The sequence below is a fragment of the Nicotiana tabacum genome, chromosome 5 (assembly GCF_000715075.1).
Source record: "Nicotiana tabacum cultivar K326 chromosome 5, ASM71507v2, whole genome shotgun sequence".
Taxonomy (NCBI): Eukaryota; Viridiplantae; Streptophyta; class Magnoliopsida; order Solanales; family Solanaceae; genus Nicotiana; species Nicotiana tabacum.
The window spans coordinates 81,850,475-81,878,244 of NC_134084.1; the positions used below are offsets into that span (position 1 = coordinate 81,850,475).

The 27,770-nt window shown below is 39.2% G+C and overlaps 2 pseudogenes; both read right to left on the reverse strand.

The window, feature by feature from the left end:
• Nucleotides 1–21,603: 21,603 nt before the first annotated feature.
• On the reverse strand, nt 21,604–22,390 carry LOC142180832 (uncharacterized; annotated as a pseudogene).
• On the reverse strand, nt 22,125–25,774 carry LOC107793561 (small ribosomal subunit protein uS7-like; annotated as a pseudogene).
• Between the last annotated feature and the right edge of the window lie 1,996 nt (nt 25,775–27,770).

Below are 27,770 nucleotides of genomic sequence, written 5' to 3' on the forward strand. Positions count from 1 at the left end.
CATAAACCACTTCCCCAATCCTCCGAAGCACCTCAAAATTCCCAATGAACCGAGGACTCAATTTACCCTTCTTCCCAAATCTCATAACACCCTTCATGGGTGAAACCTTCAACAGAAACTTCTCCTCAACCATGTAGGACACATTACAGACCTTCTTGTCAGCACAACTGTTTCGTCTCGACTGCGCTGTATGAAGCCGCTCCTGAATTGACTTCACCTTTTCCAAGGAGTCCTGCACCAAGTCTGTACCCAAAAGTCGAGCCTCATCTGGCTCAAACCAACCGACCGGAGATCTACACCGTCTCCCATACAAAGCTTCATATGGAGCCATCTGAATACTCGACTGATAACTGTTGTTATAAGCAAAATCCGCGACTGGTAGAAACTGATCACATGACCCTCCAAAATCAATGACACAAGCACGCAACATATCCTTCAATATCTGAATAGTGCGCTCAGACTGCCCATCCGTTTAAGAGTAAAAAGTTGTGCTCAACTCAACCTGAGTACCCAACTCTCTCTGCACAGCTCTACAAAACTACAAAGTAAACTAAGTACCTCTATCTGAAATGATGGAAACTGGGACACCATACAACCAAACAACCTCTCGGATATAGATCTCTGCCAACCACTCTGAAGAATAGGTAGTACACATAGGAATGGAGTGCGCAGATTTGGTCAGCCGATCCACAATCACCCAAATAACATCAAACTTCTTCAAAGTCTGTGGGAGTACAGGGATGTTTAGTACAATCATGTAGAGCTTGTGACTCGGTATCACTAGATTTTGGATGTTATGTTAAGTTGTGTTGCAGAGCCCTTTTTATGATAGTTATTTGTTAAATTGAAAGTCTTATTACTACTTCAGTTAAATTCTTCATATATGCTAGGCTTACCTAGTCTTAGAGACTAGGTGTCATCACGATATCCTACGGAGGAAAATTGGGATAGTGAAATTTACAAGTTTTTCCTAGGGAGTAACAATGGCTACACTTTTAAGATGTTGTTATAGTATACGAAAATTGTTATCATAGAGGGAGTAACAAGTGTGGCCTTTATTACTCTTTAGGCTACACTTTTCAAGTGTGGCTCCTAAAGCAACACTTGTAAAGCGTTGCCTTAGGTCAAACATTACGCCCATTTAGGCCACCCTCAAAAAGCGTTGCTTTAGGTCGAAAAGTGTAGCCTTTGGGCAATAACCATACTTATTGGTAGTTTAGGCAACACTTTTCAGATGTGGTTAAAGAACTAAAATATTGTAGTGTTTTAAATTAATTTTTTTGTCTTTACTTTAACTTATGATATTAGTTTTTAACAATATGGAAGTTATATAAAAGTACTTATTAATGCTATTTAATTATTGTATTTCTATTTACTGTATAAACGGTTATCAAGTTGGTGGCTCAACTTGCCAAAATTTTGTTGACTTCAAAAGTTTGCTAGGGGAATTTGGTAGGCATTTGGACATACAAAATGTCATATCAGGAAAAAAATTGAAGTTAGTTGAAAAAAATTATTTGAAAATTAACCTCGGACTGATGGACCCTATTTTAAAATTATTCCCTTAGTTTACCTCCCGAATGGACCCTATTTTAAAAAGTTTGGTTATCTCGTCTTGATGAATGCATGCTTAACCTCGGACTGGGGCCTTCTCTTTTACTTTGCTGGGCGGAACTTTGGGTCCAAGCTCAGTCGATGTATAGTGATCTTCGGTGGAATCCCTGTCATATCTAGGTGGGACCAAGCAAAACAATTTATGTTATCTAAAAAAATTGAATGATTTTTTTCCTAAGCTCGGGGGTTAACCCCGTTCCCAAGTATACCTTTCAATCGGGCATATGCTCGATCGATATGATTTGTTCTAGCTCTTCACCGTTGACTTCGTTGCATTAGAATCGTTGGGGATTATGAAGGTTCGAGGTATCATATAATCATCATCCTCGAAAGTTTCCTGCTCCTCCGATCGGTCTGAGGCTGGTGATTGTGATTACTATTTGACTTCTTGCTTTTCTTTTAACTCCGATCTCTTTGTTGATAAAACTGCCGATACCGGTACTACTTCATCGATTGCAAACATTTCTTTGACGGCGGTTTGTTCACCGTACACCGTTTTGATTCCTTCTGATATTGGGAACTTCAGGACTTGATGAAGCGTCGAGGGTACTACCCTCATGTTATGGATCCAAGGCCTCCCGAGCAACGTGTTGTACCTCATGTCGCCTTAGATCACATGGAGCTTTGTTTCTTGGATGGTCCCGGTCGCATTTACTGGCAAAATAATTTCTAATTTGGTGGTTTCACTTGCCATGTTGAAGCCGTTAATTACCAGAGCTGCGCGCACGATTTGATCTTGAAGGCCGAGTTGCTCTACGATCCTTGATTGAATAATATTTTCCAAGCTACCTGGATCAATCAACGCACGTTTAACTTGAATTTTATTTATAAGGATAGATATTATCAGTGCGTCATTGTGAGGTTGTTCGATCATTTCTGCATCCTCGTTGTTGAAAGACAAAGTTTCTTCTGGTAAGTAGTCTCAAGTTCACTTCTCCCTCGTGATTGTCACCTTGGTGCATTTAAATACCGGTCCTTGAAGAATATTGACCCCACCAACGATCATGTGAATTACATGTTGTGGCTCTTCTTGCTCGTTCTGTCTGTTTGAATCTATGTTTTTGAAGTGGTTCTTGGCTCGATCACTTAAGAATTCTCGACGGTGACCCTCGTTGAATGAATGAGCTATCTCCTCCCTCAACTGTTTGCAATCTTCGATTTTGTGACCATGGTTACCATGGTATTTGCATATTTGATTAGGGTTCCTTTGAGTTGGGTCGGTATCTAGGGACCTAGGCCATCTAGTATCCTTGATCTGTCTAATGGATAATACAATACACGATGCATCGATGCTGAAGTTGTATTCTGATAGTTGTGGTGCTTCCATTGGCTCGACATGTTTATCGAAGCCACTTTTACTTATGAGCCCTCAGGAGATTTATCCTTGATCATTCCTTCGATCACTTCGAATAGGGTTACGTTCTGGGCCACTATTTCTACGATATGTGTTGTATGGTTAGTACCGATCTTTGTTCGATCAGGGTTTTCTGCCGATGTCCCTTTGAATTCTGTCGATGGTTCTATTTAGGTAAACGGAACCGGAAGGGGTTCCCAATTGATCATCCTCGACCCTGATCTCGACTGGTATCGATTATGTACATCGGCCCAGGTTACAGCTGGATATTCAATTAATTCTACTTTATTTGTCGTGATGCTATCAAACTTCGATCGTTCAAATCTTGAGTAAAAGCTTGAATAGCCCAATCATATGTGACCTGGAGTAGGTCCATGCATTGCATCTGGAACCGAGATACAAATTCCCTTAGCATTCTCATTATCCTTTTGTCTCACTTTGAAGAGGTGCGACTTCCTAGTCGCAACCTTTATTGCTTTGGCGTATGCCTTTACAAATGAATCTGCAAGCATGGCAAAAGAATCGATGGAACTGGGCGGCGAATTGTGGTACCATATCATTGCCCCTTTCGATAAAGTCTCTCCAAACCTTTTCAATAGAATGGATTCAATCTCACTGTCTTCTAAGTCATTCCCCTTTATTGCGTATGTATAAGAAGTAATATGCTCATTAGGGTCAGTGGTCCTATTTTATTTGGGAATTTCTGGCATGCGAAATTTTTTCAGGATGGGCTTCGAAGCCGCACTTGGAGGGAAAGGCTTTTGCACGAACTTCTTCGAATCCAAACCCTTTAGAATCGGTGGTGCCCCCGATATTTGGTCAACTCGGGAGTTGTATGCTTCTACCTTTTTATCATTTACCTCGATTTTCTTTTCTCCTGATTCAATCTGTTTAGTGAGCTCCTCGAGCATCTTCATAATGGCGGGGTCAGTCCCCGAGTCATTGGCAATCGATTTCTCCGGTACAGGTTCGGCCCTATGAACAACTTCATGTGATGTTTCGAGCTCAATTCTACTTGGTGCTTGATTCTGATTTTGGAGTTGCGCTATCGCAACTTATTGAGTCTGCAACATCTCGAATATCATTCGAAGTCTAATTCTTCCTTCTTTACCGCTCTGTGCGTTCTAATCGGCTGCTCGAGCACCTCTATGGACGTTATTTTTAGGGTCGACGCCCAAATTCCCATTAATGGCAATATGGGAGCTAACATAGACTGGGTCTACGGTCGGCGGTCCATCAGGGTTGACTAGAGGTACTCTGTTTCCCGGGTCGACTATGTTTTCGTTCTTGCCATGAAGACCAAGGCCGTTATCTGGTGAGTGGGTGCTACTTGAGAGTTTGACATGTTAATTCTTGAAATCAAAGACACTTATGAGAACAAACGTAAAGCAGTGTGTGTTATGAGAATTAATACCAGACAATCACTATTACATTAGCCCCACGGTGGGTGCCAAACTGTTTACCCTTAAATTGAATAACAATTAAACTTATAATGTGGTTTTAAGGATATGTGATTTCACCTAATACCAATTGATAAATGCAAAGATTAGCGATAGAAATTAACAATAAGATAAAGTAAATCAATGTTAAAACGTAATTCAGCCCTCGAGCTAGAGTGCCCTCGAACTGGTCGGAACCAAAACATTTAAGAAATAAGCAAGCTGATGAACAAGAATATGAGCTAAGAAAAAGTGTTATATTGCTTTGATATGCCAAAATGTAAGTGTTTTACAAATAATTGGAACTCCTCTTTATATAATAGAGGAATCCTAATTATGGTATAACTCTAATTACAGAAGAAAATTTCATGATTAGCTAATTAACCATCCTTGATTCGATCCGTTTCGAGATTTTTGCCATGATCTTCGACCGGTCACGGATACCTCGCCTTTCTGTTATTATGCTACCTTCGATCTTGCTCGATGTCTGTCTCATTTGGTCTCAATCACTACCGGCCTCAATCTTGACAGGTACCTCGAATCTCGAACTCGGTACCTTGTCCTCATGTCTCGATATGATATATTACAGGATCGATCTTCGATCCTTCACACTGGTCTCGATAAATCAGTAAAATCGGGTGCGCCCGATTTTAACCATATACAAAAACACCCAAAGTTGATACAACATCAAAAATTACTTTCTTTTCAGCCCCAATAATAAATAAATAAAAGAAGAGAAAACTGAAAAACCTAAACTAAAACAAAATATGAAAACCTGCAATCAAAAGTTCGACGCAAGAAAACTTACATTTCTAAAGGAGTGATTGAAGTGTTTGCCTTTGACAATCTTCTTGTCCCCTCTATCGTGATAAACTAAAATCAAATGCATCATATATCAAAAGAGAAATAAAATGAATATTCTCAATTAGATGGATTATATAAGCATAATTGACAAGAGAGTCACGGAAAAAGGTCATGTTTAGTCTATTTCAATTGGTTGTGTATCTTGTGCTGCTAATTAAAATGGTTTCCTTGTTTGAAGTCAAGATAAATCAATAATCATTTACTTTTTAATTTTTTTTAATTCAAAGTTCCGTCATATAGATGGAGGAGTTAGGCCAGACTCCAACCTGTATATTCCAAAAATGACGATTATACGAAGGAGGACATAAACCTTGGCCTCAATTATACAGTGTAGATTGGTGGAATCCAATCTAGTTTGCAGTTGATCACAAAAGAATTCTTTGAGAATGGAGGACGCCTCCTTTCAAGTTGGATAGTTCATATCAACCAGAGCTACATACAATCTAGTCATAAGCACTCTAAGCAATGCACGGTCAAGTGATATCATCATTAACAACGAAGTTATTTCTTCTAGGCCTGAATCGAAAATTTGGTAAACCATCCTGATCTAACTTTATTGAAGCTCTAACCTTTCTGGGCAACGAAACAACTTCATTAAAGATAGCATAATTCTGTGAGTTTACTCCCAGGTTAGCAAGTTGATCTGCGACCGTGTTGCCTTCTCTAAATGTATGTGTAAACTTGAAATCTCCAGTTCTTGTTACTTCCCAAATCTGTTCAATAATATATTTGATTTGCCAAGAAGGTAACATCCTTTTATTAATCATGTTGACGGTTAACATTGAATCAGATTCCACATGGAATTTCAAAAAATCAGAGCTACTACATAACTTAACACCATGCAATAATGCCTTGGCTTCTGCTAAATTATTACTACACGGGCCATAGAATTCTGCAAAAGCTTTCATCATGTTGCTGTGGTGATCCATGATTATACCCCCTCCTCCTGCTAAACCAGGAATACCTTTGCTGCACCCATCAACATTCAATTTTACCCAGCCGCTATCTGGTTTGCTCCATCTAACAGCTTGAGAGTGAATAGAAAGTTGTAACTTCTCCACATACTTACACTTGTCGATCTAAAGTTGTGAAAGTTGTCGGTTAGGAAACTGACAGCTAAGGATTAAAGTTAAACACTTTGAAACCTGTATGATGATATGCCGCCCTGACATGGGTTTATTATCAAACTTTGCTACACATCTGTTCAACCATATTTCAAGCAAATCATAGTCGGAATACACTGGAGTAGCTATATCTGTCTGATTTGTATGCACATGGTTGTTCCGGAAGCTAGATTACTTCGAGTAGCCTTGTGCCCTTATGATTTGTATCTCTCTTCCTCATTGTCTCATCTTTAACCGTTTCAAAGAGTGATATGTCCTAAATCCTGAAGACTAATCTACTCGAGAAAGAGAGAAAGGATACAACTACTAGCACGACGGTGTGGCTCGGATAACAACAGATCCATACTCGTAACTTTAGAAATTTCATGCAGCTAATTATTTTTAATATTTGAGGCATGTATAGATTCTTTTTGTGCAAATAATAAATAATTATTTTTTTGCTTCTTTTGAGAATAAAAATAATTGTTTCTATTTCTGAGACAAAAATAATTTTCTTAAAACAAATTAGAAAAGAAGTGATCTGAAATTAAACCTAAGCACTTACTCAAAAATAAAACCATTTGATGTGTTTTCGTAGTCATTTGATATTTGAGGGTCATTAGCTGCTATTGTAACTGAGAGTATAGTCTAGCATTGTAGATATTATGACAACTTCGTCACTGCAGAACGAGGAATGCTGCTTAAGTTATTGCTAGGGGGAAAAGCTAAAATTATTAGTCGATTCTACGGTAAATCAGATTGAAGTGCTCATAGTTACTTAGGGGTATACATAGGTCGGGTTGGTTCGAATTTTTCAATTACCAAAACAAACCAATGATATCGAATTTTTAAATCTATAAACCAAACCAAACCAAACCAAACCAATAAAGTCGAGTTTTTTCGAGTTTTTGTGTTTTTCCTCGATAAAGTCTTTGTAGCACAAGATATGTAACTTGTGCTCCAAATATTTCTTTAGTCCTAGTAAGATATAATTATAAAGTGAATTTTCCAAGAAAATATAATATGAGATAAGTCATAGCATTATACTAAATATTCAATAACAAAGATAATAAAATTGCATAAAATAAATATCGCTAATTAATAAGCGATAATGAAAATTAACATAATCTAAAAATACTACTCCCTCCGTTCATTTTTACTTGGTACATTTTGACTTTTCACGTCCCTTAATAAATAATAAATGAAGTGCATAATTTACCATGACACCCATATTAATTGATGCATATTTTATTGGATTTGAAATGAGTAATAAATACTGTGGGTATAACAGGAAAAAAATATTGTCTTCTCTTGATATGCATAAAGTGACAAATAAAAATGAAAATCTATTTTTAGTATATATACCAAGTAAAAGTGAATGGAGGGAGTATATAGGTAATGCTAAAATAAGTATAGCTAATACGTACTATTAGTTACATAATTAAGCACTAAATAAAAATATAAACTAAGTTATGCATCTTTGTTATTAATCAATGTAAAATTAGAAAATAGATATCCGACACTATCATCCTACATAGTGTTGAATTAAATTATTATTTTTTTGTTAACATTAGTATTGATTTGAATTTTGTTTGAGTTACTACATTTATGGGCTATAAAATTTATTTACCATTCAACAATGTTAAGTCCAACTTGAAATAATATGTTAAAAGATAAAACTGTGAAAAAGTTTAAGAAATATTTATAAATTACATTACATTTTATATATATATATATATATATATATATATATATATATATATATATATATATATATATATATATATATATATATTTTTTAAAAAATTTATAAATGTACTATCGGATTGGTTTTGGTTTCGGTTTGACTTTTTTAAGTTAAAACCAAATCAAACCAAGTATGGTCGAATTTTTTTTCAATATCAAACCTAATCAAAACCACAATCGAATTTTCTTGTCACGACCCGAATTTTCCACCCTCGGGAGTCGTGATGACGCCTACTAATGAGAGCTAGGCAAGTCAACCCTTAACTACCTTTTTCATTAACAAATTACTTACTTTTTTTTTCAATTACCAGCGATAACATGAAAACAACGGAATTAAATAAATAAGCTTCAAATAAGCGGAAGTCAACAATTTTTATAACTCAAGCCTACATCTATTACAAATTTCAAAACCTCAATATCCAAAACCTGGTGTCACAGATTGTCTAAGAGTCACTACAAACAAGGCCTGAAGAAAATACAATAAACTGTTTCTGAACGAAAGAAAATGAAACAAGGAATAGAGATAGAGGGAGACGCCAGGGCCCGCGAACGCCTGCAGGTCTACCTTGGGTCTCCGGGTGGACTGAAGGAAGCCCTCCAACTATTGTCCGTAAGCTGCTCCGGGATCTGCATATAGTGCAGAGTCTAGTATCAGCACAACCGACTCCATGTGCTGGTAAGTGTCTAGCCTAACCTCGGCGAAGTAGTGACGAGGCTAGGACCAGACTACCAAATAAACCTGTGCAATTTAAATATATACAGCGGAAAGGAAAATGCAGAAATAACCAGTAAATGTGGGAAGGGAAAACATGTTGTAGGGGAAATAACGGTTCCGAATAGAAAGCATCAGGTAAGGAAGGTAATAACATAACTAGAATATCATCAAGAATCAGAAATCAATAATTTTGCACGGCATCACCTTTCGTGTTTTTACTCTCGTCCTCACCAAATCAATCATATAATAACAATGTACACGACATCACCCTTCGTGCTTTACACTCTTTCCTCTCAATTGGAAACAATGCACGGCATTACCCTTCGTGCTTTTACTCTCTTTCCTCACCATATAGTCAATGATAATCGGTACGGAATGGTACATCGTACGGCACGGCATCACCCTTCGTGCTTTACACTCTTTCCTCACAACAGCAAACAATGCACGGCATCACCCTTCGTGCTTTAACGTTCTTCCTCACCCAAACAACAATCACAAACAAAGGGGCAAGGGAGTAAACAAATAATAATAAAAATTTTGGCAAGGGAACACAATTAAACAGTTAAATCCCGACAAGGGAACAATATCAATAATCTCAGCATCCCGGCAAGGGAGATAATCAACAAAGCAACAAACATCCCGGCAAGGGAGATAATCAACAAAGCAACAAACATCCCGGCAAGGGAGCAATTTAATAACTCTTTCTCTTTCTTTCACTTTTACTTCTTAACTCATTTTACCACTTGAGCCAACTCTCCAAAGGGTTCAATCATTTCATATACTTTCACACTTGGTAATATAACTCGAGCCAATGCTCCTCGAAGTTCAAAGGTCATAATTTCTTTCACAGGCTTTTCACAACATATAGAAATCATCACTAAGGCATGAAAAACACAACAAAATCAGGATATTCACAATGTAAAGACTCACGGTCATGCTAGATACCAACGTACAGATACTCGTCACCATGCCTATACGTTGTACTCAACAATTATCACATAGCAAATAGGACTCAACTCTTAATCCCTCAAGCTAAGGTTAGACCAAACATTTACCTCAAACTTCCACGACCAAGTCAATCCTCAATTACCGCTTTTCCTCTCGAATTCAGCTCTAAATCAATTGTATCTACACATGAATAACTTCATAACATCAACAAATGCTAAACAATTCGAATCCATTGCCTAATTATAGCTTTTCCATCATTCTTCCCAAAAATCCAAAAATCAACCCCGGGCCCGCTTGGTCAAAACACGAGGTTCGGACCAAAATCAAATCACTCATTCATCCACGAGCCCGAATATATAATTTATTTTTAAATCCGACCCCAAAACGAGGTCTAAATCAAGAAAAATCAAAAAGCCCTAACTCTACCCAAATCCCTAATTTTCTACCCTTAATCATATGTTTTAGGCCTAGAAATTCATTAGATGTTGAGTAAAATGGAAGAAAACGAGTTGGACATTACTTACCCAAGAAGTTTTGGTGAAAAAGTGCTTCAAGGATCGTCTTGAAGCTTTGGAGAAGAAGTTTTGCAAAATTTTGAGAAATCCCGTTTGCATTCTATTTTTGAAACTTAAAATAACTGGGCGATTTAAAGTAACGCGTTCGCGACAGACCTCTCGTGTTCGCGATGGGTCAAGCCTTTGGCCTTCGCGTTCGCGTCAAGGGGATCGCGATCGCAAAGCTACAGTTTCTCGAGCCCTCGCGTCCGCGTGCAAACGAACGCGTTCGCGATGAACAAATTGGGTGGCCCTCCTCTAAACCCTATGCGTTCGCGAATGTAGGGCCGCATTCGCGAAGGCTTTCCCCCCTCAGCTTCGTGTTCGCGTCCCAAAGCTCGCGTTCGCGATGAAGAAATTGGGCACCTGGGATCTTTGCCATACGCGTTCGCGAGTGGGACAACGCGAACGCGAAGAACAAATTCCCTGTGCACTGACTGCAGAAAACCTGCAACTTTTACATGGCTAAAACCATTCTGAAACACTCCCGAGCCCTCGGGGCTCCTAACCAAACACATGTACTAACTCAACAACATCATACGAACTTATCGGTGTGATCAAATCGCCTAAATAACCTCAAAAACAATGAATCAAACCTCAAAATCAAGAATTTTTCCAAAAACTTCATCAAGTTTCAAATTTAGGATTTCAAGTCCGAAACACGTCAAACGACGTCCGATTTTAACCAAACTTTACAGGAAGGACTTAAAACATATATAAGACCTGTACCGGGCGCCGGAAACAAAATACGGGCCTGATACCATCGTTTTTCTAATCAAATTTCATTTTCAATTTTCTTAAACATTTTCAGAAAACAAATTTTACTTATAAATTCATTTCCTCCGGCTTGGGACCTCGGAATTCGATTCCGGGCATGCGCCCACGTCCCATATTTTCCTACGGACCCTCCGGGACCGTCAAATCATGGGTCCGGGTGCGTTTACCCAAAATATTGACCGAAGTCAAATTTATTCAATTTAAACTCAAAACTTAGCATTTTTCATAGAATTTCATATTTAAGCTTTCCAGCTACGCGCCCGGACTGTGCATGCAAATCGAGGGGACCCTAAATGAGGTTTTCAAGGCCTCGGAAGCACAGAATGGATAAGAAAATAGGTGATGGCCCTTTGGGTCATCACATTCTCCACCTTTAAAACAACCGTTCATCCTCGAATGGACAGAAGAAGGAAGTACCTGAGTCGGGGAATAGATGAGGATAACGGCTCCGCATATCAGACTCGAACTCCCAGGTCGATGCCTCAGGAGGCTGACCTCTCCGCTGAACACGAACAGAAGGAAACTCTTGGATCTCAACTGACGAACTTGCCGGTCTAGAATAGCTATCGACCCCTCCTCATAGGACAGGTCCTTGTCCAACTGGACAGTGCTGAAATCTAACATGTGGGATGGATAGTTGTGATACTTCTGAAGCATGGACACATGGAACACTGGATGCACGGCTGATAAGCTCGGCGACAATGCAAATCTATAAGCCACCTCTCCCACTCGATCAAGAATCTCAAACGGACCAATGAACCTAGGGCTAAGCTTGCCCTTCTTCCCAAATCTCATCACGCCCTTCATAGGTGACACTCACAGCAATACCCGCTCACCAACCATAAAAGCCACATCTCGAACCTTACGATCTGCATAGCTCTTTTGCCTGGACTAAGCTGTGCGAAGCCTAGCCTGAATGTGGTTTCTGTTGAGGTCTATCCTGCAAAGGTGATCCTGACCTTGTCCAAGGCCTCCTGAACCAGATCCGTACCCAACAACCGAGCCTCTCCCGGCTCAAACCATCCAACCGTAGATCGACACCGCCTACCATATAAAACCTTATAAGGAGCCATCTGGATACTCGACTGGTAGCTGTTGTTGTAGGCAAACTCTGCTAAAGGCAAGAACTGATCCCACGAACCTCCAAAGTCAATAACACAAGCTCGGAGCATATCCTCCAATATTTGAATAGTCCGCTCGGACTGCCCGTCCGTCTGAGGATGAAATGTTGTACTCAACTCAACCTGGGTGCTCAACTCTCGCTGAACTGCTCTCTAGAAACGCGAAGTAAAATATGTACCTCGGTCCGAAATGATAGATACCGGCACACCATGAAGGCGAACAATCTCCCGGATATAGATCTCACCTAACCTCTCGGATGAATAGGAGACTGCCACAGGAATGAAATGCGCTGACTTGGTCAGCCTATCAACAATGACCCAAACTATGTCGAACTTCTTCTGAGTCAGCGAAAGTCCAGTAACGAAGTCCATAGTGATCCGCCCCCACTTCCACACGGGAAGCTCAATCCACCAGGCCTCTGATGCTCATACTTAACCTGCTGACAATTCAAACATTGATCTACATATGCTACAATATCCTTCTTCATTCTACGCCACCAATAATGTTTCCGCAAATCCTGATACATCTTCGCGGCGCTCGGATGAATAGAGTACCGGGAACTATGGGCCTCCTCTAAAATCAACTCCCAAAGCCCATCCACATTAGGCATACAAACTCGACCCTGCAATCTCAAAACTCCATCAGCATCTAAGGTAACCTGCTTGGCACCTCCACGCTGCACCATGTCTCTAAGGACACACAAATGGGGATCATCAAATTGCCGATCACGGATACGCTTCAATAACGAAGAACGAGCGACCGTGCAAGCTAATACTCGGCAAGGCTCAGAAATATCCAACCTCACAAATCGATTGTCCAAATCCTGAACATCCAAAACAAGCGACCTCTCACCGACTGGAATATAAGCAAGACTGCCCATACTGGCTGACTTTCTACTCAAAGCATCGGCCACCACATTGGCCTTTCCTGGGTGATATAAGATAGTGATATCATAATCCTTCAACAATTCCAACTACCTCCTCTGCCTCAAATTCAACTCCTTTTTCTTGAACAAATACTGAAGACTCTTGTGATCAGTGAACACCTCACATGCCACGCCATACAGATAATGCCTCCAAATCTTCAGCGCGTGAACAATGGCTGCCAATTTTAAATCATGCACCAAATAGTTCTTCTCATGAATCTTCAACTGCCACGAAGCATAAGCAATGACCTTTCCATCCTGCATCAACACTGTACCAAGCCCAATGCGAGATGTATCACAATAAATGGTACAAGGCCCTAAACCTGTGGGCAAAACTAACACCGGTGCCATAGTCAGAGTTGTCTTGAGCTTTTGAAAGCTCGCCTCACACTCGTCCGACCATCTGAACTGGGCACCCTTCTGGGTCAACCAAGTCATCAGGGCTGCGATAGATGAGAACCCCTCCACGAACCGACGATAATAGCATGCCAATCCCAAGAAACTCCGAATCTCTGTAGCTAATGTTGGTCTAGGCCAGTTCTTGACTGCCTTAATCTTCTTCGGGTCAACCTGAATACCCTCTACTGATACGACATGACGCAGGAATGCAACTGAACTCAACCAGAACTCACACTTCGAAAACTTCGCATATAGCTGACTATCCTTCAGAGTCTGAAGAACCACTCCGAGATGTTGCTCGTGCTCCTCCTGGCTGCGGGAATAAATCAGAATGTCATCAATGAAGACTATCACAAACGAGTCCAAATAAGGCCTGAACACTCGATTCATCAAATCCATAAAAGTTGTTTGGCATTTGTCAACCCGAATGACATAACCAATAACTCATAATGCCCGTACCGAGTGCGGAATGCTGTCTTAGGGACATCGGATGCCCTAATCCTTAATTGATGGTAGCCAGATCTCAAGTCAATCTTTGAAAATACCTTGGCACCCTGAAGCTAATCAAACAAATCATTGATCCTCGGCAATGGATACCTATTCTTGATTGTAACCTTGTTCAAATACCGGTAATCAATACACATTCTCATCGATTCATCCTTCTTCTTAACAAACAACACCGGTGCACCCCAAGGAGAAACACTTGGCCTAATGAAACCCTTCTCAAGCAAGTCTTGCAACTGTTCCTTCAACTCTTTCAATTCAGGCGGGGCCATACGATACAACGAGATAGAAATAGGCTAAGTGCCCGGAGCCAAATCAATGCAAAAATCAATATCCCTATCGGGTGACATACCTGGCAAGTCTGAAGGGAATACCTCAGGAAACTCATGAACAATGGGCACAGAATTAATAGAGGGAACCTCAGCACTGGAATCACGAACATAAGCCAAATAGGCCAAACACCCCTTCTCGACCATACGCCAAGCCTTCACATACGAAATAACACTGTGGGTAGAATGACCAGGAGTCCCTCTCCACTCTAAACGGGGCAACTCCGATAAGGCTAAGGTCACAATCTTGGCATGACAGTCCAAGATAGTGTGGTAAGGTGATAACTAGTCCATCCCCAATATAACATCAAAATCGACCATGTCTATAAGCAACAAATCCATGCGAGTCTCAAGACCCCAATCATCACAATACAAGAACGATGGACTCGATTGACCATGATAGAATCACCCACCGGTGTAGACACATAAACAGAAATACTCAATAAATCACTAGGCATGACCAGGTACGGTACAAAATAAGATGACACATACGAATACATATACCCTAGATCAAATAGCACTGAAGCATCTCTATCACAAACCAGAATGGTACCTGTAATGACTGCATCTGAAGCCTCAGCCTCGGGCCTAGCTGGAAGGGCGTAACATCGGGGTTGGGCCCCACCACCCTAAACTACCTCTCTGGGACGGCCTGCTGTTGGCTGGTCTCCACCTCTGGCGACCTGAGCTCCACCTCTAGGACATTTACCTCCACCTCTAGCACCTCTACCCCCACCTCTAACTGGCTGGGCGGGCTGTGGAACACTTGGTGCCTGTACTATAGCACGAGAACCTTGATGCTGAGAGCTTCCCGGTACTCGAGGGAAAAACCTGGCAATGTGACCCGGATCACCACAAGTGCAACAAGTCCTCGGCTGCTGAGACTGCTGGCCCTGTCGACCTAAATGACCACCTCGGAAACTCTGAAGCGGCGGTGCACTGATGGGAGCTGGTGGTGCACTGTAAGGCTGCTGATCAGAATAATGCATTTGAGAACCACGACCACCTGAAGTACTATGTGAGACCTGGAGAGCTGACTGAAAGGGCCTAGGAGGATGGCCTCTACCATATGAATCTCTACCTCCAGACGAAGTACCACTGAATCTGCCTAAATGATGGGCCTCTTATCCGACCCATGACCACCTCCCTGTGATAGAACCATCTCAACTCTGCGGGCCACATTGGCCGCCTTTCTGAAAGCTGATCTCGCTCCCGGCCTCCTTGGTCATCTGAAGATGAATCGGCTAAATAAGACCATCAATAAACCTCCTCACCCTCTCTCTCTCTCTCTCTCTCTCGGTGGGAAGTATGACAAGAGCATGGCGAGCTAGATCGATGAACATGGTCTCATACTGGGTGACTGTCATGGAACCCTACTGGAGGCGCTCAAACTGCCTCTGATAGGCCTCTCTCTGAGTAACGGGGAGAAACTTCTCCAGAAACAACACTGTAAACTGCTCCCATGTCAAAAATGGCGAACAGGCTGGTCTAGCTAAGAAATAATCCCTCCACCAAGTCTTGGCGGATCCAGACAGACGAAAGGTAGCAAAATCAACTCTATTGGTCTCAACGATCCCCATGTTCCGAAGAACCTCGTGACAACTATCCAGATAATCCTGGGGATCCTCAGTAGATGCACCGCTGAATGTAGAAGTGAAGAGCTTGGTGAACCTATCCAGCCTCCACAAAGCATCGGCGGACATAGCCGCTCTATCGCCGATCTGAGCTACTACACCCGGCTGAACTGCCACAACTGGTTGAACCGCTGGAATCTAAATCTGGGGAGCCACCTGCTCCGGAGTGCGAGTAGCAGGAGTCTGAGCCCCTCCTCTAACCTGAGAAGTGGCTGGTGCAACATGAAGCAAACCTGCTCGGGTGACACTCTCCATGAGACCCACCAATCGGACCAGAGCGTCCTGAACAACTAGGGTGGCAATGAACCCCTCTGGGACCTGAGCTGGGCCCACCGGAACTGCTGGGGCCGGAACCTCCTCCTCAAAATCAAACTGAGGCTCCGCCACTGGTGCTGCTGCTCGGGGCTGAACTCGACCTCTAGCACGGCCTCGGCCTCACCCTCTACCCCTAGTGGAAGCTGCTGGGGGCTTGGGCTGCTGAGCGGTAGATGAGGAAGCGCGTGTTCTCGCCATCTGGAAAAGAATAGAGTAGAAATCCAATTAGCATTTGAGGAACCAATCCGTACGACAAGAAAGAACAAATGTGAAATTTTTCCTAACTCTGTAGCCTCTGGGGATAAATACAGACGTCTCCGTACCGATCCCTTAGACTCTACTGAGCTTGTCCGTGAGTTGTCCTAGAGCCTATGTAACCTAGGGCTCTGATACCAACTTGTCACGACCCGGATTTCCCATCCTCGGAAATTGTGATGGCGCCTATTAATGAGAGCTAGGCAAGCCAACCCTTAACTACCTTTTTCATTAACAAATTACTTACTTTTTTTTCAATTACCAGCGATAACGTGAAAACAGCGGAATTAAATAAATAAGCGGAAGTCAACAATTTTTATAACTCAAGACTACGTCTATTACAACTTTCAAAACCTCAATACCCAAAACCTGGGGTCACAGACTGTCTAAGAGTCACTGCAAACAAGGCCTGAAGAAAATACAATAAATTGTTTCAGAACGAAAGAAAATGAAACAGGGAATAGAGATAGAGGGAGACGCCAGGGCCCGCGAACGCCTGCATGTCTACCTTGGGTCTCCGGGTGGACTGAAGGAAGCCCTCCAACTACTGTCCGTAAGCTGCTTCGGGATCTGCACACAGTGTAGTATCAGCACAACCGACCCCATGTGCTGGTAAGTGTCTAGCCTAACCTCGGCGAAGTAGTAACAAGGCTAGGACCAGACTACCAAATAAACATATGCATTTTAATTATATACAGCGGAAAGGAAAATGCAGAAATAACCAGTAAATATGGGAAGGGAAAACATGCTGAGGGAAATAACGGTTCCGAATAGAAAGCATCAGGTAAAGAAGGTAAAAACATAACTAGAATATCATCAAGAATCAGAAATCAACTATTTTGCACGGCATCACCCTTCGTGCTTTTACTCTCGTCCTCACCAAATCAATCATATAATAACAATGTACACGACATCACCCTTCGTGCTTTACACTTTTTCCTCACAATTGGAAACAATGCACGGCATCATCCTTCGTGTTTTTACTCTCTTTCCTCACCATATTGTCAATGATAATCGGTACGGAATGGTACATCGTATGGCACGACATCACCCTTCGTGCTTTACACTCTTTCCTCACAACAGCAAACAATGCACGGCATCACCCTTCGTGTTTTAGGTTCTTCCTCACCTAAACAGCAATCACAAATAAAGGGGTAAGGGAGTAACCAAATAATAATAGAAATTTCGGCAAGGGAACACAATTAAACAGTTAAATCCCGGCAAGAGAACAATATCAATAATCTCAGCATCCCGGCAAGGGAGATAATCAACAAAGCAACAAACATCCCGGCAAGGGAGATAATCAATAAAGCAACAAACATCCCGGCAAGGGAGCAATTTAATAACTCTTTCTCTTTCTTTCACTTTTACTTCTTAACTCACTTTACCACTTGAGCCAACGCTCCAAAGGGTTCAATCATTTCATATACTTTCACACTTGGTAATATAACTCGAGCCAATGCTCCTCGAAGTTCAAAGGTCATAATTTCTTTCACGGGCTTTTCACAACATATAGAAATCATCACTAAGGCATGAAAAACACAACAAAATCAGGATATTCACAATGTAAAGACTCACGGTCATGCTAGATACCAACGTACAGATACTTGTCACCATGCCTATACGTCGTACTCAACAATTATCACATAGCAAATAGGACTCAACTCTTAATCCCTCAAGCTAAGGTTAGACCAAACACTTACCTCAAACTTCCACGACCAAGTCAATCCTCAATTACCGCTTTTCCTCTCGAATTCGGCTCCAAATCAATTGTATCTACACATGAATGACTTCATAACATCAACAAATGCTAAACAATTCGAATCCATTGCCTAATTATAGCTTTTCCATCATTCTTCCCAAAAACCCAAAAATCGACCCCGGGCCCGCTTGGTCAAAACACGAGGTTCGGACCAAAATCAAATCACCCATTCATCCACGAGCCCGAATATATAATTTATTTTCAAATCCGACCCCAAATGAGGTCTAAATCAAGAAAAAATAAAAAGCCCTAACTCTACCCAAATCCCTAATTTTCTACCCTTAATCATATGTTTTAGGCCTAGAAATTCATTAGATGTTGAGGAAAATGGAAGAAAACGAGTTGGAGATTACTTACCCCAAGAGGTTTTGGTGAAAAAGTGCTTCAAGGATCGTCTTGGAGCTTTGGAGAAGAAGAAGTTTTGCAAAATTTTGAGAAATCCCGTTTGCATTCTGTTTTTGAAACTTAAAATAACTGGGCGATTTAAAGCTACGCGTTCGCGACAGACCTCTCGCGTTCGCGATGGGTCAGGCCTTTTGGCCTTCACGTTCGCGTCAAGGGGCTCGCGATCGCGAAGCTACAGCTTCTCAAGCCCTCGCGTCCGCGTGCAAACGAATGCGTTCGTGATGAACAAATTGGGTGGCCCTCCCCTGAACCCTACGTGTTCGCGAATGTAGGGCCGCGTTCGCGAAGGGTTTCCCCTCTCAACTTGGCGTTCGCGTCCCAAAGCTCGCGTTCGCGATGAAGAAACTGGGCACCTAGGATCTTTGCCTTACGCGTTCGCGAGTGGGACAACGCGAACGCGAAGAACAAATTCCTTGTGCACTGACTGCAGAAAACCTGCAACTTTTACAAGGCTAAAACCATTCCGAAACACTCCCGAGCCCTCGGGGCTCCTAACCAAACACATATACTAACTCAACAACATCATATGAACTTATCCGTGCAATCAAATCGCCTAAATAACCTCAAAAACAATGAATCAAACCTCAAAATCAAGAATTTTTTCAAAAACTTCATCAAGTTTCAAATTTAGGAATTCAAGTCCGAAACACATCAAACGACGTTCGATTTTAACCAAATTTTACAGGAAGGACTTAAAACATATATAAGACTTGTACCGGGCGCCGAAACCAAAATACGGGCCTGATACCATCGTTTTCTTATCAAATTTTATTTTCAATTTTCTTAAAAATTTTCAGAAAACAAATTTTACTTATTAATTCATTTCCTCGGGCTTGGGACCTCGAAATTCGATTCCGGGCATACGCCCACGTCCCATATTTTCATACAGACCCTCCGGGACTGTCAAATCACGGGCCCGGATCCGTTTACCTAAAATGTTGACCGAAGTCAAATTTATTTAATTTAAACTCAAAACTTAGTATTTTTCACAGAATTTCATATTTAAGCTTTTCGGTTACGCGCCCGAACTGCGCACACAAATCGAGATGACCCTAAATGAGGTTTTTAAGGCCTCGGAAGCATAGAATGGATAAGAAAACATGTGATGGCTCTTTGGGTCATCACATTTCTTTTTTTCTGTTTTGATTCGAATTATCGATTTGATACTGTTTACTAGTTTTGTTTGTACACCCCGTTACTATTGAATGTGGTCTATTTGGAGTCTTTAAATTAAGGACACAATGTGTATTTGGACTATTCAGACCGATCAAATAAGAATGTAGCTTACATGGCAAAAAATAAAAAGATAGTTGCATTTTTGGGTTTTTTTAACGAGAAATTGCACTCAAGATGATAAATATAGTATAAAACTTTCAAGCACAGTAGCATCACTAAATTAGAGTGCCGCAGCGAAAGCGTGGCGGTCCCATAACCCATAGGTCCCAGGATCGAAACCTAGCTCTGATAGATAGAGTAGCTTCTACATGGTGCCCCCAAATTTTTGTCCTTTTCGCATTTCCTTATGTGAATGAATCCTAACTAAAATCTTAACCAAAACAACCTTTTTATTGAGAAGAAGACAAACGAAATGCCCAATTTCCATATATACCAACTTTAATGATTCTTTCTAATTCCTATCAACTTCATTCAACTTAAAAGGCTTCTATAACGCTAAATAATATTCTCATTCCATGAACTTAAATTATCATTTTTCCAACACTTCGTTAACCAATACTAAGTGGTAAGTTGAGACCTCAACCCAGACCAATAAGTGCGGAAATTTATTGGAAATTTTACCTCATATGGTAAAGGTATACACCTTATTTATTATAAATCAAAATTATTTTAAAATATTATTTTCTATAACTACTTTTTATATTTTATAGCAAAATAAATATTTATGGTATATTACTACCATTAAGGCATGAAATACGCTATTTATGTTTTTTCTCTCTTAGACAGCTGGACATACCTATTTTTAATGTGATTGATGTTACTGTATTTATGAATACATGGAGCGAATACATGTGCGTACAACTGGACTGCTCTGATTTTAGGCACTTTTTGCTGCTGTATTCATGAATACATGGCGTGAATACGTATGAATACATGCCCGTAAAGCTGGACTGCCCTGATTTTAAGCGCTTTTTATTGTTGTATTCATGAATACAACAGCACGAATACATGTGAATACATGCGCGTACAGCTGTACTGCCCTGATTTTAGGCACTTTTAATACAGCGAATAGACTACCGTAACAACTGAACAGTAGTTATAGGAAGTAATTAGGAATATGGTAGTTATAGGAAGTTAATAACCACTAAACAATAGTGGTTTCTGAAAATTCCTCAAATTTATTTTCAAGTCACAAGTTTCAAGTGTAATTAACTTTGTTGGTGAAAGATACCATGTGTAAGGTGAATAGTAGATGTGACACAAACTGTTTTAGACATCACTGTTATTAAAGAAAAGGTTGTATAGTATCTAACTCAAAAATGATTTGCTTATACAAAGTGGCTTGACCATTGTTTCATATTTTTCGGAAAAACGTTTTTCTCCACTCATAAAACTGCAAATATTTTTTTAAGTGAAATGCATGTCCAAACATAATTTCAAATTCCAAATACCATTTTTCAATTTAATTCCAAATATTTATTTATTTTCAAAAGTTATTATTTTTATGTCCAATCGCCTACTTACTAACTCCAATAAAACACAGAAGGATATCTCCTGACATTTCCACTAAAATTTTCTCTATTATTTTGCAGTTAATTCTGAACTGCCTTTCATCTCTCTCCTAATTCTCAAGGAAAGCAGACAAAAGAATTATACAACTTAATTGACAGAAAGCAAGAAGTTATGGTAACATAATCTGTTGGTAAATTTTAGCATAATAAAGAGCATAGAGGGGAAAGATCCCAAAGAGATTCAACAGGATCATATACAATGTCCATGTATTCTTGAACACCATTCACAACATAAAGTAACATATCTGCATTTCTACTTTTATTCTCTCAAATTTTGTGAATCCCATTTCAACTGTACTCTCACCCAAAATCTAACAATTCTTAAGAAAAATCAAAGCCCCATACATGTTGTGAAGAACACGAACTCTCATCGAACTCATCGGAGCAATTTATCAAACCAGGCTTATATAAAAAAAAATTCAGTCTGAGATGAACTTAAATGAAAAATCATGGTTCGTGAGGATTCATATAGCCGACCCCTACTTGTTTGAAACTACGGCAATTTTGTTCTAGACTTATATAAGTTGTCAAATAGTTGATTTTCTTGTACGATTTCCTTATCACAAGAATTATGTACTATTTCATTACTCCTAAAATCAGATGCTATAATATCTTCAAGAACATAAATTTCTTGCATTTTCTCACTAGAAACTGAATCATCAACCCTAATTTGACTGGACTATTATTGCTGGTGTTACTAGTCACACCACTAGTACTAGTACTTTGTTTGTTCTTACTACATGTTAAAGCTACAATAGAATTCCCCTGTTTGTTCTGTTCTGCAGAGAAGATTTCTAATTCTAAAAGCAAGTGGGGAATCAGCAGAAACACTAGTAACAAACTTCGTTCAAGTGTTTGATCCACGAAGAAGACAAGCATCTTGATTCAAAGCACGAGCAGCATCCTCAGCAGTTCCAGTAGTTCCAAGCCACAAACTTGTTACTACTACTATTGCTTCTTTTTCTCCCCTTGAATTTGGTTATTTTCTTCACTGGGGTTGCTTCTTTCTGCCGCTGTGTTTGGAAGTTGATTAACATTGAAATAAAGTTTATGTAAACAACAATGTAAAAAGAGGCAACTAGGAGTTTGAGGTTGGTTACTTGGTCTTAATGACGTGTAAAAACTTAATGTGAGCTTCTTTCTATCTCATTTTTGTTGTTTTATTGTGTTAGGTTACATTTATTTTTTTTTCCTTTCCGTATTGAAAAATACGATAATTACATGAATCATTCCTCTCTAATTTATGTGCTATTTTCTTTTCTAAAACATTGGTAAATGTTTGATCTTCTCCAAGATTTTGGCTTTCAATACCGACATTCCTTCTACAGTTATCACCTTTTTCCGTCCAACCATTTCTACTTTTTTCAATAGTCCTTTATAAAAGATGATCAATATCCAATAACAGAATTTGATAAGATTAGACCAACAAAATTGTTTAATGTCATTAATCGTGAATACAGAGTTTACTTCCATATAGCAAGGATCAAAACTTAACTGATGTTATGCCATTTACAAGCCTATATTCTAAACAGATACCTGCATATCCCATGGATGTCGTAAAACACCTAGGTTAAGAAAACCTCAATAAACTACTCTAAGTACTAGAATAAGATGACTATTAGGGTAACATGAGTATAGTACAGACGATCTTGACAAGTTTCGAATCAAGAAGTGACTAATTGATTAAAAACTAATAAATCATGTCAGTATAAGCGAGCTTCATTCAGCTTAATAATTTTGACATTCCCAAGGAATTATCTTTGACATCATGTTACATATCTGAAAGCATCGACCACATTCAGGGACCACAATAGCACTAAGGCACCAAAAAATCACCAAAGGAACTTCATGTTTTAACATCTATAATAACAATTCCAAGCAAATTAAGTTTTAACAAAAATACCGAGAATCCGAGAAAAGGAACTTCAAATTTTAACATCTATACTAATCCCAAAGAAAGTGATTTGGAAAAAAAGGTGCACCAATCAAGTATACTATTTTATAATGAAGCAGTAAGTTTGAAATATATCTATAATTTTCTAAGATCAGTGAACAGAGAACACTCAAATTCTCAAGCCTTTTACCTGTTTGAAGAACCCTTGGCAGCATTGATGAGTTCATTAGCAAGGCACTCGGCTATGGTCTTGATGTTCCTGAAAGCAATCTCACGTGCACCAGTTGTCAGCAAATAAATTGCTTGGTTAACACGGTGAAGTGGAGAAATATCAATAGCCTGGCGCCTCACAACACCAGCTGAACCAATACGAGTTACATCTTCCCTTGGCCCACTAGATGAACAAATGGAGAAGACAAAGCTATCAATGAGACAAATACATGAACTTACTTAGAAAAAAATGTTGAAGCAAATTGAAAATCTGTGCACAGAAATCATTTTTATATGAGATACTAGTCAAAGTAGTCAAACTAGCATTTCAAATGATCCACCAGCATTTTGGATACTCAATGTTCAGTATTTGCAAATATAGATGGGCAAACCAATATCTGCAAATACTGAAACAACATTTGATGCTACGATTGGTCCATTGTTACCCAATTGAAACAAAATAAAGATTAAAGAACATTTGGATCAATTAAGTGCCCATCATCATCAGTGCACACCCGTTGATGACAGCATCAACAATGACTTGAATTGGGTTCTGATCAGTCAACAAATGAATGATCTCCATTGCATGTTTGATGATGCGACAACCATTAGCTTCTTTCCGTTGTTCCATCCATGCATCATAAAAGAGTTGGTGAGCCTCTCAACAATTGGGCACTGGGCCTTCCCGAAATGCTTAGCCTGGTATCTACCAGCTGTGTGTGGCATATAAACTGGATACTTGGAAGCAGTTGCTGTGATGTAATCCTCAACAGAGATGTCATTGATAGTTAGAGAGAACTTTAAAATTGTATTCAAGATAAGTTTCAGCCTTGCTAATAGAGGAACTTAAGAATAATACTCAAGTAAAAATGGCAGAAACAGAAGTAACAATCACCTAGGTTAATAGAGGAACTTAAGAATAATACTCAAGTAAAAATGGCAGAAACAGAAGTAACAATCACCTAGGTATTAGTTAACACTCTTTATTTTCTATTTCTCTCCAGTGTCTGTTAATTTTTAAACTTATAATTCTAACAGAATGTTGCTGAGAAAGAACTACACACTTTTACTGAATAGCAACACCTACTTACTTTTCCTTCTTCTATTTCTTGGAATAAAAACTAAACAGTAAAGTACATAATATTACCCTACTAATCTCCCCCTCCCCCCAGAATTAGCTTATTTGTCTATCTGGTACCAGTCAATAGAAGTGAAACCATGCTGAGTGGACGTCATCTAAATAGGGACGGGTAAACCTATAATCACATGGATTTGCGCAGTCCAAAAAGACTAAATCTCTTGGATTCAGTGCAGATGAACGAATAATATGGCAAAGGATCTACATAGGTAAGGGACACCAATTTTTGCTAGAAACCTCTCAGTCTTGTAGACATATCTATATACCATGCAGAAAACATCTAGTGCTAAATGGAGCAACATAGTATAATTTAAAGGAAGTACGTTCAGCTTGATTCTAGGAAAAGGAAGGAGTTTTTAGCAGCAATAAATATGTCACTATGAAAAAATGAGTTATTAAATAGGAATTAAGAGAAATAGAAGGTACCTAAACATCGTCGTAGGTCCAGCGATTGAAAAGCATAACATCGTTGTGAACCTTATTCTCTGCGCTTGCATCTACGGGGGCAGCTACTACACCTGCGTCCATATTTTCTTCTCTGCTCCGATTTTTCACCTGATGTACTAAATCTAATAGTTAAAGCAATGCATTTCGTATAATTTTTGTGTTTGTATATACAAATAGAAAGAATAAAGAGAGAGTTGTTCACCTTCGGCGGAGAAGAGTCTGTGCTGCTGCTGCCGTACCAGAGAATGGAGTGCGTTAAAACCCTAGAAAGTTTATAGCAGGGTTTCGGGGAAGTTGGGCAAAGGCTAATGCGATAGCTCGGCCCGGTAAATATTGGGCTTTCTGCTCTACTGTGTCAACGATCTGACTTTATTGTCAGGCCCAAGTCCACTGTCTTTGGGGAGAAATTCAAAAAGAGGAAGTTTTAAAACTAGGCAGGTTTTCAAACAAACACACATAATCCTAGCATCATAAAGAAATTTACATGTATGGCAACGAAATATTTTCTTTCCATAGCAGAAACGTATAACAAACAAAATCTCTCACCTGTAATCACGCTTCTTCCATATCCCATCCAAACCCTTTCTCGTTTCTTTCTGAATAAGATTAATTATACAAAATGGTATAAATACCAATATATTTATGATAATCCTGGTATTTTCGTATTTTAATTAGAAATATTTTGTTATATGAATGGTATACTAAAGGAATAATGTATATGTGTGTGTTTACATATATTTTTATTTCGAAAAATATTGCTGCTGTTATGAAACAATAAAAGTAGAAGAACAATATTGCAGAGAGAGATGAAATTCTTATTGAATTTTGGGATGAATTACAATGGAATAGAACCCTCTATTTATAGGGAGAGATTGGCTTAGCCACCAAGCAATAAACCCTAGAATCTCTCTAAATATAGACATTCACCTTAAATAGAATTCTATTTATAACACTCCCCCTTGAATGTCTATTCAACAGAGAATGTGCCTCGTTAAAACCTTAACTAAATAAAACCCAATGGGAAAAAAATTGTAGAAAAGGAAAAAGAGTACACATATCTAACAATACGCTTTTTGGTTGCCTCGTTAAAACCTTGCAAGGAAAACTCAATGGGAAAAAACCTTGTAAGGGAAAAAGAGTGCAGGGCGCATTAACTCCCCCTGATGAGAGCATCAATTCACATCCTTGAACCTTCACATTCCAATCTTGTGCACCATCTTCAAGAGATCGTTGGTAGAAATTTGATAAATAAATCAGTCATATTAACTTGAATGAATATTTTGCACCTTGAAAACATCATTCTTGATAGAGATGAATTGTCTTCATATGATCTTCCGTAGAATGGCCTTTTCAATATCTCCATAGAGGTATTCTCGTTATCACATTATCATGCTTATAGTTATAGCAAGATACATATGTGCACAAATTGCACTTAGGATGTGGTACTTCAAGACCAAGAATTGTATATGCTTTACGCGACTTAAATCCTTCATGGATTGTCATATAAGTTAAGTCATATAAGCCATATAATAGACTTTAGATGCATATCAAGTTTTTATGTCATGCTAGACATATAAGATATCGTAAACTGATTGCACATACCATTGAGTTTATACTTTCAAGTATTTGAACTACATGTCCAAAACTACATGTCTTTCATATTAAACCAATTCTATTTGAATTGTGTATCGTCTATTTGGCCAATATTTTTGTATCTGTCTCGACAGCCTTAAAATCCCCATCTATACTTAGCGTTATGATAGATGTCGTCGACGAACATTTTATATCGATTCCAACATTTTTTCATAAAGACATAACATAGAGATCTCTTCATTTATATATTCAGGTACCTGAATCTCTCATGAGATTTTATGAAGTATTATGTCATGTGATCTTCTAGATCACTTGCCTCCTTTATTATGATCATTTTGATCATTTTCTCATCTTCTTTATTAAGAAGTTTATTTGAAACCGATTTGTCTATACGCTTTAAGCGTACCATAGACTTTGTCCTTATAGGACTTAATATGAGCATTTGCAATGAGAATATAATTACTTTCTTTTGGTCAGCAAATGCGTCTGGCATGCTTTGCAATATATTGCAAATGAATTATCTTTTTATGAACTTCAAGTTCATATTATTTTATTCGAGGATCTAGATGTAAAAATGATAATTCATTCCGCGTAACTTTTTCTCAAATGTTATCATCTCTCCCCATCATGTTAGAAAAACTAACTTGCTTCATCATCTTTGTGCATTATGGTGTTAATCAAAATATAAACCGCACATCAATAATAATAAGATGGAATTATTTGGTTCCTGACTGTGAACCACTTGCGAGGGGAGAATGTAACATACTTTCGTATATAACCTATATCAAACTGAAATAGATAACTTTGTTCTCATAAGCAATAGTTTAGTTATTAAGTGGATGCACTCAATAAATTATTTTGCTAAACCAACTGTGATGTAAACCAACTTATCAAGATGAACTATCTTGAATAAAAAATCTTGAAATTATGCTCTAAATTAAATTATTGAGCAAGTTACCTCGCAAACACCATGTTGC